This window comes from Lepisosteus platostomus, chromosome 15 (genome assembly GCF_059453375.1).
Source record: "Lepisosteus platostomus isolate fLepPlt1 chromosome 15, fLepPlt1.hap1, whole genome shotgun sequence".
Lineage (NCBI taxonomy): Eukaryota > Metazoa > Chordata > Actinopteri > Semionotiformes > Lepisosteidae > Lepisosteus > Lepisosteus platostomus.
In genome coordinates, this window is record NC_142625.1 from 3011833 (window position 1) to 3024346 (window position 12514).

General features: G+C 47.9%; 1 non-coding gene across 1 annotated transcript; it reads left to right on the top strand.

Moving 5' to 3' along the window:
- The first annotated feature begins 319 nt into the window (after window positions 1-319).
- Window positions 320-507, top strand: LOC148647673 (U2 spliceosomal RNA). Its single transcript, XR_015927158.1, has one exon. It is a non-coding gene; the product is annotated as a U2 spliceosomal RNA (small nuclear RNA).
- The last annotated feature ends 12007 nt before the right edge of the window (window positions 508-12514 follow it).

A 12514-nucleotide genomic window follows, 5' to 3' on the forward strand; every position in this document is an offset into this window, starting at 1 on the left:
ATTGTACCCAAAGGAGACAACTTTGGTGTTGTGGGTCTTGATAAGTCTTGTCAAAATGGAATTATGGAAGGCACGAAATGGCTTGGTTAAAAACCGTTTGCATGTAAGCGTTATTGGTCTGTACAATAGGTTGTTGTATTGTGTTAAGTGTGAGGTAGTCTTGGATGTGCAGAAGAGGGGTTACCATGCAGCTAAAGAATGGTGGAAGGGTTTATTTGTTCATTATATGTCCTAATTTGAATTGCTGTATTTTGAATTGAGTGATGGTATTGTTTGTGTTGTTTTCATTGGATGTCAGCTCTTTGTACATAGAATGTAAATATGTTTTTTGAGAATAAAAAATGTAAAAAAAAATCTGTTCTTATCAGTTTAATATCTGATACGTCCCCCATCGGGGGACCACATATTAAACGGATTTTTGGAACAGGGAGCTGGATCAGGGGCTTGCTCAGTCCTCTCCACGCATCGGCCCAGTATTGCAGCGTCTCCGGGAGCGGTGCACTACCTTCTCTCAGCAGTGAAAAGACAGACGTAGATAGCAAGCAAGCGAGGTGGACTGGAGCTCCTTCTTCTCCGGTCTCGTCTCTCGTCCATCTGTGTGTCTCTGTGTCTGTCTCTCTCTCCCCCTCCCCGTCTCCGTCTCCGTTCCCGTGCTTCCTCTGTGCACTTTCCCGCGTCTCGACTCTCTCGGCAAGCAGGCCGGCCCCCTTTTCGGCTCCCATGCGTTTTCCCTTCAAAAAACTTTTCCAGAGAGGCAGGCGTGGCTTGTGTGTGTGCGCGCGCGCGCGTGTCCCCGTCCCTCCCTCCCGAGAGAGAGCTGCCCCTTGCCTCTGCCCGCAGGTGCTGACGCTCGGCTTTCGCTTGCAGCCGGTTGGGCACAGCTGCTGCCGGTGGGAGGGGCCTAAGCTAAGGAGGCTGGGAGCTGGCGCCCCCCGCGGCGGCGGCCATTGACAGAAGATCAAAGAGCAGGGCCCCCGCCCGGGACTGGCAGGCAGGCAGGCAGGCAAGAGAGAGGGGGAGCAGAGTCCGGCGGCAGGCCTCTGGGTGCAGGGAGGCCGGCAGCTGCGCGGGTCCCGGGCTCCAGAGGAGTCGGCCTGCGCCACTGTGCGCCAGCGGAACGCCCGCGTGTCGGTCCACGCCTTTGGGGGCATCGCTTCTCGGCCTTTTGGCTAAGATCAAGTGTGTGGCCTGACCGCAGCTTGTTTCTTGGCCAGAGGGGGGAGGAAGAGGGATCGAAAGTTTTTTTGGGGCCTGTTCGAAATTTTTTCTACGTGGCGGATTTTTCCGGCCATTTTTCTATCAAAATGGAGAGAGGAGCTGCATCCAGAGAGGGACGAGTGAGATACGCCGTGCGCTTTGTGCTGCGAGTGGATGGAGAACGGACAGAACTGGCGTCGAGGGACTAGTTTGAGGAGGACGTGCTCAGCAAGGCTCTGCATCTGGAACCCGAGGACGTTTTTTGTTTGCAGGACTTCCCGGGTAAGAAGTGTTTTGATGTTTCACTTGTTTCAGAGGACCTAGTGCGAGGTGTTTGGGACATTGTTAATCGTAAAAAGGAGGAAAAGCCCTTTGTGGCCTATTATGTTGAACCCCTTTTTGCTAGAGAGCTAAAGACTCTGACGGTGGCGATGTTCAACCCTTATGTGCCTGAGGAGGACATTGTTTGTTTTTTGAAACGTTTTGTAGACATTCAGGGATTAGGGGTGAAGATTCTAGATAAAAAGGGTTACTGCACTGGAAAGAGACGCTTTAAAGTGCGCCTTCGGGCCAACGGTTCAGCCCCTGACGGCCTATTGCACCCAGCTGCTACTTTTGAAATTGGGCCTAACCGAGGCTACTTGTATTACTACGGACAGCCTTTGGTGTGCAGGCGGTGTAGGAAAGCAGGCCATAATATGGTGGAAGGTGCGAAGGAGTGGGACATTTTACATCGGAATGTACCGAAGAAATTAAGTGTAACTTGTGTGGAGGTGAGGGGCATGTTTTCAGGGACTGCCCTTTGAGAAAGAGAAGTTTTTCAGAGGTGGTGCATGGATCAGGAGAGGCCCGGCCAGGTGCAGCTCATAACGAGCAGAGGTTAATGGACGCAGCTGAGGCTTCTGGCAGTAGAAGCAGTACTGTTTGTGAAAGACCAGCGGAAGAAAAGGCTGGAAAAGGAGAAAAGTCTGCGAAAGACTGTTTTCAAGAGAAAGTGCAGAGCACAACCCCTTTTGCGGAAGGCAAGGAGAAGGGAAAGGCCTGGGAACCGCATGAAGGGGATGTACAGGGAGTTGCAGGCGAAGGGGCGAGGCCATCTTTGGATATGCAAATTGCGGTGGAGGACGTCTATCAGATGGAGAGTGATGAGCTTTTGGAGAGCTCGGAGACGCCGGGACTGGGCTTTTTGAAAGCGGCGATGGCGGAGGTGGGGCAGGCGGCGCACTGTGCCCAGGACCTCAGTTGGGGAGAGCATGTGGAGGAAGATGAGGATGAAGGTCCGTCCACATCAAAGCGGACCATGAAGCGGAAGGCACCGGAGCAAGAGCCTGTGAAGGTCAGGCGGCTCTGTGGGGTCTTCCGGGGCCTCTTGTATCCCAGAAACAGAGCACAGAGAAAGCAAAAGTATCCTAGTATCCACCAAAGGTGTGGGGGCTCTGGTAGAGCTGAAGAAGGGGAGAGAGAGAGGAGGGGCTTTGGCTTGACTCTGAGCTCCCCAGGGATTTCGTTGAGCTCTGTAAGTGGGATGAGAGGAGCAAAAAAAGTACAAGGCCTCCTGGTTTTGCAGATCAGGAGATCCACCAGAAAGGCATTCAGTACAAGTGTGTGACTGCAGGCTCTGAAGTGAAACGTTTCCAAGTATATGGGAAAACTCACACAGAAATTGGGTCCAAGGAGTGCCTTTTTTCTGATATCAAGCGGCAGTGGAGAGGAAACGCGGGGAAGGCGAAAGCGGCGTTTGCTGAGGGAGTATTTAAGAAGGATGGAAAGTTTATGAAGGAGTTGGAGGCCTCGCCTGGCTTCTTAAGGAGGTGTGAGTGGGTAAATGGTAATGTGCGGTTACCAAGTCGGGCTGGATATAGAAGCACCCTTCACTTTAATTGAATTAAAAGAGGTTATGAAATATACCAAGAGTGTTCCCGGGGGTGAGTTTTGAACATGAAAGGAATGCGAGGAGGATTACGAAATTGTTAGTGAATGGGCCTCAAGAAGTTAGTCCGGGATGCTTACATTGCAGCGATGGACGTTTTGAGCAAATGGGATGAAAAGGTTTAAGTTTCACTTGTGATCATGGCATTTTTCCTTTCTTTTGTGGGGGTTTTGGGAGAGTGGGTGGGAAGGGGTGCTGTTTTCCTGTCCCAGAGGGCTTTTTTCTTTGATGTGTGCCTTTTCCACGATTTTTATTTTTGGACTGTGTTTGGGTTTTTTGTTTGTGGAAGGGATGAACAGACTGTGAGGGAAGTGTATGTACGCTTCTCAGTTTCATTAAGGCACAGGGTAAAGGGACAGGTTTTTTCGAAGGTTTTATTTTCAAAGTCCTTATGTTGAAAAAACTCACTATAAATGTGAGAGGTTTGAGGAGCCCGGTTAAGAGAGCAGCGGTTTTTGGTTATTTAAAATCTTTGGATTTTACTGTGTGTTTTTTGCAGGAGGTCCATCTGAAGAATGAGAGGGATGTGGCGGACTTTTCAAAGGAGTGGGATAGGGGAGCTTCAAGGTGGAGTGTGGGAGGGTTGCATTCTTCGGGGGTCGGGATCCTTTTTGGGTCCCATGACTTTGTGGTGGGACAGGGTGAGGTTGGGGTGCCGGGCAGACTGCTGTGTGTGGATGTGACAGTGAGTGAGTGTAGTTATAGGTTCATATGTGTGTATGCTCCGGCGGTGGCTTCTCAACGTTGTACTTTTTATGTTAATTTTGCACCTTTTTATTTGACAAATAAAAAGATTATCATGGGAAGGGACTTTAAGATTGATTTTCAGGAGAAAGACAGCCCAGATGTCAAAAATGTCCGCAGCCTGCTCGTGCAGTATGGTTTGGTTGATAGTGCGTTGAAAGCTGAAGTGGGGAAAGCAGGTCCTACGTGGCGGAATGCAAAAGGGGCGTCTAAAAGGTTGGATTATATTTTCACCTCCAGGGATTTGGGGATTGAGAGAGTGCTGACGACACCTGTCTGGCACTCTGACCACGATGTGTTGGAGGTTGTAGTGACAGGTGGGAGATCTGATTTTGGGAAGGGTGTATGGCGCCTTAACACAGAAATTCTGAATGAGGCTGCCTATAAGGATTTTAAGGGACAGAAGCTGTTGTCCTGGATTAATGCCAGACGGGAGCAGACTCTTATCTTGAAATGGTGGGATCTTGTTAAGAGGTGGATCCAAGAAGAAACCAGAAAGTATTGTAGAGATCGGCAGCGAAAGGAGCGGAAAGAGGGAAGGATTTTACAGGAGGGATTAAATAGACTGTACGTGAACTGTAATGATGGGCTGCCGGTTGATCTGGCAGAGATCAATGAGCAAAAAGACAGACTTAGAAGGTATCATGAGAGAAGGCTCATCATTACCTTTTTAAATTGTACATAGAGAAGTTGCAGTTTTCCGAAACATATTCTACATTCCAGTTTAGCCGTATGCGGAAAAGGCAAAGCAGAAGGGTGGTGGAGGAACTACAGAACCAGTCGGGACAAGTAGTGACCGACAAGGCTGGGATGTTAGAGGCAGCATCAGAATTCTATCAAGACCTTTTTTTTAAAAGAGAAATAGAGGAGGATGCTGTCGAAAGAGTTTTGGGGGCTGTGACATCAGTACTAACAGAGAAAGACAGGACGGATATAGAAGCACCCTTCACTTTAATTGAATTAAAAGAGGTTATGAAAGATTTGAAAAATGGGATAGATGGTTTGCCGGCAGAGTTTTATCTTACCTTTTGGGAGGATTTGAAAGACCTGTTTCTTTTATTATTGAAGGAGGTTTTTAAAAAGGGCTGTTTGGGGACTACCATGAGGATGGGGATTTCAATATTGCTTTATAATAATAATAATAATAATAATTGCTTACACTTATATAGCGCTTTTCTGGACACTCCACTCAAAGCGCTTTACAGGTAATGGGGTCTCCCCTCCACCACCACCAATGTGCAGCATCCACCTGGATGATGCGACGGCAGCCATAGTGCGCCAGAACGCTCACCACACATCAGCTATTAGTGGGGAGGAGAGCAGAGAGTAATGAAGCCAATTCATAGATGGGGATTATTAGGAGGCCATGATTGGTTAAGGCCAATGGGAAATTTGGCCAGGACGCCGGGGTTACACCCCTACTCTTTTCGAGAAACGCCCTGGGATTTTTAATGACCACAGAGAGTCAGGACCTCGGTTTTACGTCTCATCCGAAGGACGGCACCTGTTTACAGTATAGTGTCCCCATCACTATACTGGGGCATTAGGACCCACGTGGACCACAGGGTGAGCACCCCCTGTTGGCCCCACTAACACCTCTTCCAGCAGCAACCTTTAGTTTTTCCCAGGAGGTCTGCCATCCAGGTACTGACCAGGCTCACACCTGCTTAGCTTCAGTGGGTTGCCAGTTGTGAGTTGCAGGGTGATATGGCTGCTGGGGGAGAGCTAGCGATTTAACACTTTTGTGTACAGACTATAAGATTTGTGTTAAAGTGATTGTGAACAGATTAAAAAGAGTGTTGCCCTCAGTGATTGGGATGGAACAAACCTGTGTGGTCTGAGGTAAGACACAAGATGTAAAAAGGGTTAACTTAATTCAGTTCTGCCTGAAAATTAGACTTCTAAGCAACAGGGGTTTATGGCAGGAAAGGGGGTTAACTGATAAGGATTCCAGATGCGAGCTAGGAACCCCCTGGGGGCGTTATCTTAAACTGACCATTTGGCCAGGGTCTCTTAACTGGCCAAATACCATGACCCCCCCCTTACCATAACACCGAATGACGTCCGAAGCAGCAAGGAAGGACTATAGATAGATAGATATAACCTAAAAGTTTGTACCGGCACATCAAACAATACTTCGGTTTTATTGTTTCTTGCAATAAACAAGACTTCGGCTTTATTGTTCCTTGCATGCAATAAACTCATCTGTTTAACTTCATCTCGGGATCCAGAACCTTATTCTTTCTGTTACAACAAATTTGGCGTAGTCGGCGGATGCTCCAGAAGACACAGAACTTCCCATCGGCAGGAGAGCCTTACTTTGAGATTACTTTGAGAGGTAAGGACTCTCTCTGACCGATTCGGAAATCTCTGCTCCCTGCAAGAATCGCCCGAGATGACGGAGTAAACGCGAGGTCCTGAATTCCTCTGGCCCAGGGAAGACACCGGTGTATTTAATGGGAAGTTTGCTGTAAGCCCAGAATTTGGTCTGGCAGGCGGTGATTCGCGGTATTGTGTACAGGCGTTTGAAACTGGTGTATGCCTTAATTGCACGTGGAGTTTTTGAACGGGTTTTGGACTTTTACCGCGAAGTTCAGGACTGGTGTGGGCCTTAATTGCGCCCGGAGTTCTGAAGCCGAGTGGTGTATTAACTGTTCTGAGTTCTGAGGCTCAGGATCGGTGTGGGCCTTAATTGCGCCTGGAGTTCTGAGGCTCAGGATTGGTGTGGGCCTTAATTGCGCCAGGGGTCCTGAGATTAGCTACGCCTTGATCGTGCACGGATTGGCGTGGCGTGGTTTTTTGTTTCAAAGGGAACAGGAGAGAAGTAGAAGATATAAGTGTATGTTTTTGGTGTTTTCCTTGTTTGTGAATACATATACACATGCACGACACTAACATAAACACACCTCATAATAAAAGAGCAAAGCACTAAGTAGCAGGATCTAAAGGATGCTGAGATCCAAGAATCGCCCTGATTGAGCTCAGTCCACCCTGGGGCAAAAGCAGCGAGGCTGGCGTTCTGGGGATGGTGAATTACTGATCAAGGAAGGGGGTTTTCGAGGTCTCGTTCCTTGCCTGTGAACAGTGCGGTGCAAGTCCTCTCTAAAGGCTCTGAGAGGCATTTAGATCTGTAGGTAGCAGACCTTAGCTGAATGAGTGCAGTAATGCACAGGATTTTCAAGTGAAAGCATCCCCCTACTGTATGAGCTGTTACCTCACACACGACAAAAGTAAACTCTTAAAAAGACCAAACATGTGTGCTAACTGATGGTTTGAGAAAGTGGTGGAGGGGTCCGTTTAAATATCGGAAAAGTACAAGTTGACGGAAAAGAAGGAGAAAAATATGGGAAAAACTGAGTTTGTCAGAGGGAGTCTGGGGCGAAGACGCCTGTAAAGAAAGCATATGCGTATTGATTGGCAAAAGCACAAGCATGTAGCTGCCACCCTGGTGCACGGCCGGCACCAGTGGTGGCAGATACATGAGACAAAAAAAAGAAATTGGGATGTGACTTCTTAAAAGTTTGTTTACGGGAAAAACAAAAACCCGAAAGAAAAGATACTTTACTCACTACGAAAGAGTATGAACAAAAGCGAAAAAAAGGCAGTGCAGGAGAATCAGAAACTAAAGGAGGAATTAGTTTCTGGTCGCACTGCACTAGTTAATGTGTTACAACCGTCAACTAAATTATATCCTGCTCTCCCATAGGGGAACAGACAGGCAGGAAATGAAAATAATTGGGATCAATTCCCACAGTGACCATATGGAGACGGGGGGTCTGAGTGGTATGACACCTGGTACGAGTGTGATAGAGATGGAACAGGGGCTCCCCTCTTAAAGGGAGGACGGCCGCACACCTGTACTCTCACCCGAAGTGGGAAAGGACTTGATGTAGCGGGGGCTAGAGCTGTTGATGACAGCGTCACTCTAACTGTCTCGCACCCCATCGAGGGGGTCCGCACTCGCACCTACCTTCCCTGATTCCCCCATACGGTCAAATCCAAAACCGCAAGATATTGACCGGTGGGCTAAAGAAGTACCGCATCCGAAATTAGGAATGCAGCGAACCTGGAGTGCACTTCAGGAATTAAAAGGATTCATGTAGAAGTGAAACAAGAATACAGCACATTGTAGTACGTAGAGAAAAATATATTCTCGATGTGTATGTGTGTTTTATTAATTTGTGTGCCGGCATGTATGTGTGTAACTGTGAGTTTTGGTATACTTAATGACGGTGCGAGTGTGTTTTGCCAGCTGGACTGGCTAGAGACGTAACTAAAGAGACTTGACGAAAATCAACTTAAGGAGATTGGAAAATATAAGAGCGTCTGAAACGTATAAGTACAATACAGGTGGACGTAAAAGTAGTTAGATAAACAGTTTTTGTATGTATAAACAATTAGTTGTAATAGTAGAAACAAGTTGGATTTATTTGAATGTCTTGAAACCAGACATGCTGAAATTGTAGGTTTAGAATCAAGACTGGGGAGAATAAACAGTCTTGTGAGAAGATCCGTTTACCTAATGATTAGATCCTGTAAATCCCTTGTAGCCTCCCTAAGTCTGTCCCAGTCCAGTGCAGAAAAGGAGTTAAACCTAAAATGTACTGTAAATGGGGTGTCAGTTTCTCTGTTATGGGATACTGGAGCACTACTGTCATCCTTGTTTCACTCCTCTGTTCAACAGTGTGCTATAGAGTAATGTATATGGGAAGATGGCAGGAGGCCACAGGAGTATTGGGGCAGCAAGTTTTACTTGCCGAGTACCAGATTTTAATGGGTGGTTTTATCCCAGATCTGTTGGGTTGGAATATTATGCATTACAAAGAATGACTATCCAGAACAGGGTATCACGTGGCTTCAACTGACTGTGATCACTCAGTATGTAGATGGTATTCTGAGTGCTTCCCCTGATGAGGAAACCCACAAGTCTGAGTTGCTTCAGCTTTAGAGTGTCTAATAGAAGCAGTTATGATAAAGCCCTTTTGTGTCTAGCATTGTGTAATTTTAACAGGGCCTGGGTGCAATGTTTTTACAGGGCGAGCACAACTTAAGGGGTCTGCTTAAGGGGGGAGTGCAGTACAAGGACAAGATTGCCTTGGTTCCAGCAGCAAAAGCCACCTGTAATAATTTGAAACAAGCTCTCTTACAGGTGCTGAGACTGGGGTTTCCTCAGATGGATCAACCATTCCTTTGTATGTAAGTGTGGAAAAAGGGTTCTGGGCAGCTGTGCTGATGCAGGAGCATGGAGGTAGGCACTATTATACCATTAGATGCTGTAGCCAAAAGGTGGGGGAGCTTGAAAATTTTAAGAAAATGTAATACTGTTTACTGATGGGCCTCTCTGTGATACATGAGGGAGAACAGAGAATAGGCTGAGCTGTTACAACAGAATTCGAGGTGCTAACGACCGGAAAATGCCCCTCCACTGCCTTAGCGCAGCAAGTCAGTTTAGAGCCCTGATGGAAGATTGTGAAAAGAAAGGTGTTAAAGGGTTACTGTATATGTATATAATGTATGTATTTGTTGCATGTAGGCCACAATTCTGGATGGCTATGGAGAAATAGGATTCTCTCACCACGGCAGGGACTCCAGTTAAGAATACTGGGCTTGTCTCTGAACTGATTTGTAGTTTTGCAGCTGCCGACTGAAGTAGCTGCAGTAAGGTGTAAATAACACAATAAATAAAGAATTCCGGAAACTCAAGGTAACAACCGTGCAGATGCAGATGCCAGGCAAGCGACACTGGGAGAGCAGGAGTCTGAGACCCCTGTGAAACCTCTATTGGGGAAAAGGGGAATTCAGGTTGAGGCCTTTAATAGATATTTAATAGTGGTAAGATAACGTGTAAAGAATATGGGGTTATATGATGATGGGGTGTGGGCAGGTGGATACCCAAGTGTATGACAAAGATGATCCAGTGGTGCGGACTGCCTTGCCTCTTGGATACTGATCTAGGGGCATACTACACTGGGAAGGTGTGCCAGGCTGTAATTGCCTCACTAGGGGTAAGTTGGAAGTCACATTGTCCCCATCACCCACAGTCTGAAAGACCAACTAAGGAAAAATCAACCGAAGGAACAGCGTGGGTAGATGCTCTACCTGCGGTCCTGTGCAGTTTGCGGGCTGGAGCAAACGGAACTGTGAGACTGAGCCCATTTGAGATCATCACGGGGAGCCAAAGAATCTCCCTGGAGGCCAAGTTTGGCTAACGGACTGTTGAATTTACTAACTCTCTATTACAGTATTGTAGGTTTGTTAACTGAAGCAGTGCACAGGTGCTGGACGCTTGGGGACCTCCAGCAGAGGGGAGACACGACCGGATACCTGGCGAGTGGGTGTAGGTGAAGAAGAGATGCCCTGCCAGACATTGCAATCCTGCTGGGAGGGACCATATCAAGTGCCTCTAACTACTGATTGTGCCATCTGAGTGACAGGATGAGATCGCTGGATCCGCGCATCGCACTTCCACTGACCCACAGCACCAGAGACTGAGTGAACAGAAAGAAGGATGTTGTTACCATTTCTGTCTGATGCTTCCTACGACCAACAGTGTGCTTGTCAGGCCTGAGGAGCATTACTGGGGATATGGTATCAATACATTCCGGGTGTTGGCATATCTATCAGCCAAAAAATGATCATTGGAGTTGGGTCAATATTGCTATTCCAAGATCCTGACAATAGATCTCCACATGGCTGAGGTCTGTGTTTGGGTCCTTGGGTAGGACTTTATGTATTTGTAGGATTAGGATTGTTTTATGTGTATAAATGTAACTATCACATCAATCACATCTTGTTTGATCACCTTGTTCAGATCCCTTGGATCAAGGCATACTCGGAGTTTACCCGTGCGAGGTTTCTCCACCACCACAAGTGCATTAACCCATTCCGTTGGCTCTGTGACTCTGGCAATAATGTTGGACTTCTCCATGTTGTGCAACTCCTCCTTAAGACGGCTCCGCAGTGCAAGAGGTATGCGTCGCGGTGTGTATACTACAGGAACCGCCTTTGGTTTGAGGTGGATAGTGCATTCACCTGCAAAAAGCCCAATTCCTGTAAAGACATCTGCAAAATCTTGTAAGATTGGCTTTGTCTCAGTGGGAGGGGTGGTCTCAGATAAGACCAGTTTAATAAGGTCCATGTCTAAACATGCTTTAAGTCCGAGTACTGGAGGTGGATGAGTGTTTACAATATAAAAGTCCAGACACATTTCTCTGTACTTGTACTTGCATTTCAGAGTGCATGCACCTTTTACAGCAAGTTGCTCGCCGCCATAACCTGACAGTCAGCGAGATGTGGGCTGTAGCACAACGTCACTTTTAAACTTGTCATATTCATGCCGAGGAATGACGTTAACTTGAGCACCTGTATCTAATTTAAACTTTATCGCTTCTCGGCCTTTTGGCCAAGATCGTCTGATGCGTGGCATGACCGCGGTCAGAGGACTTCCCAGAGGACGAGAAAGGCGGAGGAAGAAGAGGGGGGAAACCTTACCGGAAGGAACAACTTTTCCCAGAGGAAGGCAGCGAGAAGAGGAACCCCGGAGAAGACAGCAGCGTCCAGGAAGACCTGAGGCTCCACCGGAGCCGCTCTGGGTTGTGCTCAGGGGGTGAAGGTGGGACTCTCCGGATGGCGACAACGGTGACTCCGGGTGAGTTGCCTTCTTATTCGGCGGCCGGGCGGCCTCTGTCCCGTGAGGGGCAGATGAGCCGCACGGTGCGCTTCGTTCTGAAGAATGCAGAAGATCATATTGAATGGATGAACAGAGGGCACTTCGAAAGAAAGATCTTGTTCCAGGCACTGAAGGTTGAGTGGAAAAATATTTTAGGAGTACAAGATTTTCAGTCTAGGTATACCTTTGATGTGACGCTCACTTCTGATGAAGAATGCTCTAGGATGTGGTACGAGGCTGAAAAGAAGAAGGATGAAGAACCATTGGCAAAGTTTTATATCGAACCCTTATTCGCACGAGAACTACGTTCCATGATTGTTCACATGTATAATCCCCATGTACCGGAGCCCGATATTGTCACCTTCCTTCGCAGATATGTTGATGTTCAGGGAGGCGGCCAGAAGGTGGTGGATGAAGAAAGAATTTGGACCTTTAAGAGGAGGTACCTGGTGAGGTTACGGCAATGCCCAACAGCACCCGGAGGTGTGCTACACCCCCCAGCCAACTTCACCATCGGACCTAATAGGGGTTATCTTATATACTCTGGACAGCCACAGACGTGTCGGAGGTGTGGACAGGAGGGTCATCTGGCAGCGGAATGCAGCACCGAGGTCTGCAGACGGTGTGGTCGCACGGGACATGTGGCTGTAGTTTGCACTTATCAGCAGCTGTGCAACTTGTGTGGGGAGTCTGGACATTTGTATAGGGTATGCCCCAGGAAAACACGTAGTTTTGCATCCATGGTGTCCGGGAAACCTGTGCAACCTAGAGTACCAAAAGAACAGCAAGGGGTAGGTGAACCAAGTACTCACCGGGACGACAGACGAGGCGCGCAGGACACAGCACAAAGGCGGGAGTCAATCCCCGGGCCGGTGCCCGGAGCACAGGATCCGGCAGAGGAGGCGAAGACAGTTCCAGAAGAGGGTTCCCCGGACAATGGCTGGACTGCTGTGGAAAGGAAAAAGAAGAAGAAG